The following is a 4,747-nucleotide window of genomic DNA, read 5'->3' as shown; positions in this document are numbered from 1 at the left end:
CAACAGGATTCCAATATGCCAAGTCCTCACTTCTTAAAAACATGAATGCTTGGGGTCTAAACCCTGGTTCTTGTGCTTGTATGGCAACCACTTAATCCACTGAACCATCTGCCCTATTTTTAAATTTTGTTTATTTATTTTGAGACAGGGTCACTTAATAACTCTGGATAGAGTTATTACTGCAACTTGCTCTGTAGACCATGCTGGCCTTGAACTCACAAATCCACTTGCATTTGCCTCCTGAGTGCTGAGATTACAGGTATGTGCCAGTGTACTTGGCTTCCGTTTAGATTTTGTAGAGTTTTTATTTTTATTTATGTGTATGTGTGCATTTCTGTGTGAGCATATCCCACATGTATGCAGGGGCCTGAAAAGGCCATAAGAGGGAGTGTAGTTATGGGTGTGTGAGCAGCCTGATGTGGGTACTGGGAACTGAACTCAGGTCCTCTGCAAGAGTGGAAAGTGCTCTTAACCACTGAGCCATCTATCCAGCACTCAGTTTTTTATTTTTCCCAGAGCTGAGGACCAAACCCAGGGCTTTGCTCTTGCTAGGCAAGCACTCTACCACTGAGCTAAATCCCCAACCCCCCAGCACTCAGTTTTTTTTTTTTTTTTTGGTTTTTCCGAGACAGGGTTTCTCTGTGTAGCTTTGCGCCTTTCCTGGAGCTCACTTGGTAGCCCAGGCTGGCCTCGAACTCACAAAGATCCGCCTGGCTCTGCCTCCCGAGTGCTGGGATTAAAGGCGTGCGCCACCACGCCCGGCTATCACTCAGTTTCAAAAGACTCTTTTATACGTTTTTCTTGATCTCATGAGTCTGTGAGTTATAAAACATTATATTCTGGGCCTGGCTGTAGTTTCTTGCCCTGACTTCCCTCAATGGACTGTGACCTCTGATATGTAAGGTAAATGAATCCTTTCCTTCCCAAGTTGTTTTTGGTCATGGTGCATTATTATAGCTATAGAGACACAGTAGAGATTGGTACCAAAAAAGGGGTATTGCTCTGACAGATTTGACCATGTTGTTTGGGGGAGGATTATGGAAGGAGTTTGGGACTTTGGGTTTGAAAGCCAGTGAGTGCTCAGAGCTCAGTGAACTATTCTGGCAACTTGGGAGATAATGGAGAGTAATGCCGAGAGTGGGGTCTAGCCTGTGAAGTTTCGGGGGAAGTAAAACTCTGTCAGGTCTGTTCGTGTGATGTTTTGAAGTAACAATCTGTACTTCTGGTCAGTTGAGACTGAAGAATCAGCTGTCGTTATCAAGAGACCAGAACTACTAAAGTGAAACTTGTGCTTTACTGAGATAATTAATGCTAGTTAGATGGAGCTGAGAAATGAGTGGTGATAAAGAAGAGAACAGGGGTTTAGTCTTCAACTCTGAAAAAAAAAAAAAACAACCCTTATTTATTTATTTTTGGTCTTTCAAGACAAGGTTTCTCTGTTTAGTCCTGACTGTCCTGGAACTCACTCTGTAGACCAGGTTGGCCTTGAACTCAGAGAACCACCTGCCTCTGCCTCCTGACTGCTGGGATTAAAGGTGTTACCACCCGGCTGAAAAACCCATCTTATTAATAGGAAACAGTCTGGGAGTATTCTTGAAGGTCAGCCCACAGAAGCTGTGGCCTGGAGGGATGAAGACTCAGGCTAGCAGCGGAACTCAGTCATGTGTAAGAGTTGCCCAGGTGGTACTGGTGTCAGCGGTATGAGCAGGTCACGGAGAGCACTGAGGCTTCGCACTCTGTGTCGGGGATGGAGCCCCTCGGCAGAGACTGGATACAACCTTAGTAACAATCCCAGCATGTTGGCGCTACCACCGGCGCCCACCAATGACAGCGTCAGGAGTAGAGTGGAGCTGGCATGAGTCTAGGAGGCGAATAGCATGTGCTGGGTGACAGAACTAGAGAAGTGAAGCTGCCGAGGCCCTCGGAGCCCGGACACTGAGTCCCAGACAGTAAGCACTGGAACTCTTTGCACTGTTAAATTTTGGTTTGACTTTATTCAGATTGTGACTGTGCCTCTTGGAGTAAGAAAGTATTTAACATGTTTTTTTTTATTTTATTTTACAGAAATCTACAGTTATGAGGGTTCGGATATTTTAGAGAGACTATCTTTTAAAGAGACATTATATTTTAAAGAGACTGAATTTTAAAAATTGAATATTTTTAAAGTTTTCTTTTAATTTTATGTACTTTGGTGTGAGGGTGTCAGATCTTCTGGAACAGGAGTTATAGACAGTTGTGGGTGCTGGGAATTGAACCCGGGTCCTCTGGAAGAGCAGTCAGTGCTCCCAACTGCTGAGCCATCTCACTAACCCCCACAACTGAATTTTTAAGTTTAAATTTTATTTTATTTTATGTTCATTATGGTTTTGCCTGCATGCATGTCTTATACATCATGTATGTCTTATACATCATGTATGTGCCCTGTGTCTGCAAAAGCTAGAAGAGGTTATTGGAGCTCTTGGAACTGTAGTGACAGGTGATTGTGAGCTGCCCTGAGGATTCAGAGAATCTAACCTGTGTCCTCTGGGACAGCAGTTATTGCTCTTAAGCACTGGGCCATCTCTCTAGTCCCAAGAGTCTTGGTTTTTAACTTGTTTGAATTTTTAAAGACCATGGGACTTTAAAAATTGGAATGCTTGGTTGATGGTGGCACATGCCTTTAATCCCAGAACTCAGGAGGCAGAGGTGAGCAGATCCCCGAGTGTTGTTTGTTTTTACTCTTTTGGCTCTCTTGGCTATTTTGAAGGGGCGCCATGCAGCTCCCAAATAAATCACACAGGGAGGCTTATTCTTAATTATAAATGCCTGTCCTTTATATTATAAAAGCTTGGCTTGTTGCTTGCCAGCTTTTCTTAACTTTAAATTATCCCATCTACCTTTTGCCTCTGGGCTTTTACCTTTTTCTATTTCTGTATATCTTACTTTCACTTACTCTGTGGCTGGTTGAGTGACTGGCCCCTGAAGTCTTCCTCTCCTCCTCTTTCTTCTTCTTCCCAGATTTCCCCTTCTATTTATTCTCTCTGCCTGCCAGCCCCGCCTATCCTTTCTCCTGCCTCGCTATTAGACATTCAGTTCTTTATTAGACCATCAGTTGTTTTAGACAGGCAAAGTCACACAGCTTCACAGAGTTGAACAAATGCAACATAAAAGAAGGCAACACATCTTTACATCATTAAACAAATGTTCCACAGTATGAATAAATGTATACATCCTAAAATAATATTCTACAACATCTGAGTTTGAGGCTAGCCTGGTCTACAGAGTGAGTTCCAGGACAGCCAGGGCTACATAAAGAAGTTCTGTCTTGAAAAACAAAACAAAACAACAAAAAGGGATGTTTTATATTGTGAAATTGATATTAATGTGGGATCTTGGGGATTAGCAAGTATAGAAAGGTATTGTTTAATAGTGTTGCCTTGGTGTGTCCAGTAGACAAGAGTCAGTTGTGCTCATTGTTTTTGTCAACTTGACAGAAATCTAGACATACCTGGGAAAGAGGGAAATCTCCTCCTCCTCTTCCTCCTCCTCCTCTTTATTTTTCTCCTTTCAGACAGGGTTTCTCCTGTATCCCGGACTGCCCTGGAGCTTGCCTGTAGGACAGGCTGGCCTCTGACTTACAGATCTGCCTATCTGTCTCTGCTGGAGTTAAAGGCATTGTGTACACCTGGCACAGGAAGAGGAAAATGTCATTGTGAAAATGACTCTATATAACTGGCCTGTTGGCAAGCCTTTGGGGGCATTTTCTTGATTAATGGTAGAAGTGAGAGTTTCCAGGCCACTGTGGGCAGTGCCACCCCTGGGAAGGTTGTCCTTGGGTGTATAACAAAGCAGAAATGAGCAAGCCAGGGAGAGCAAGCTAATGAGTGAGTGGCACTACTGCATGGTTCCTGCCTCCTGATTCCTGCTTTGCTTCCCTCAGTACTGTGAGCTGGGATATGTAAGCCAAATGAACCCTTTCCTCCCAGAAGCTGCTTTCAAAGGCTCCAATATTTTAATCACAGTAATAGAAACCCTAAGCAAGGCAAATTGGTCTCACAGTCCTGCTGCCATGTCTTCTGTATCACAATGGACTGTAGCCCCTCTGGAACCACACACAAAAATAAATAATTCCTTCCCTAATTTGCTTTTTTGTTAAGATAGTCTATCACTGCAACAGAAAAGAAAGAATATACCCCCGTCCCTGTTCCTCCACTGTTCATATCTACTTGACTATAGGACATCACCCATAGGACAAATAGAATTAAAGTCGATTATGGACTGCAGGTTGGGTTGGCCTAGGAGCCATTCCTTCTATTCCTTAAATGTGACATTAAAGGACTTCATTAGCACTGACTCCTTAACATTTGTCCCTTCCAAACACTGTGGGATCAGATCAGAGCAATTGGGATGCATCACATTCTGGTAATTAAGGACACTGGAGACCAACCAAATCAACAGGTGACTAATTAACAAGATCTTCAGAGAAAACTGTCCAGAGATGACAGAGAATGTATCCTGAATTAAAATCACACAGGGATGGCCTGGTGTGGTGGTGCCCACCTTTAATCTCAACACTCAGGAGACAGAGGCAGACAGATCCCTGAGTTCAAGGCTAGCATGTTCTATACAGTAAGTTCTAGGGCAGCCAGAGTTATATGATAAAACCCTGCCTCAAAAACAAAGCAAACAAACCAAACTTAAATCAAACAAACTGTATCGAGGTTTTTTTCTGTCCAGCCTGACAGCTCCCAAATAACCACACAGAGGC

This window comes from Peromyscus maniculatus, chromosome 17 (genome assembly GCF_049852395.1).
Source record: "Peromyscus maniculatus bairdii isolate BWxNUB_F1_BW_parent chromosome 17, HU_Pman_BW_mat_3.1, whole genome shotgun sequence".
Taxonomy (NCBI): domain Eukaryota; kingdom Metazoa; phylum Chordata; class Mammalia; order Rodentia; family Cricetidae; genus Peromyscus; species Peromyscus maniculatus.
This window is presented reverse-complemented; position numbering follows the sequence as displayed.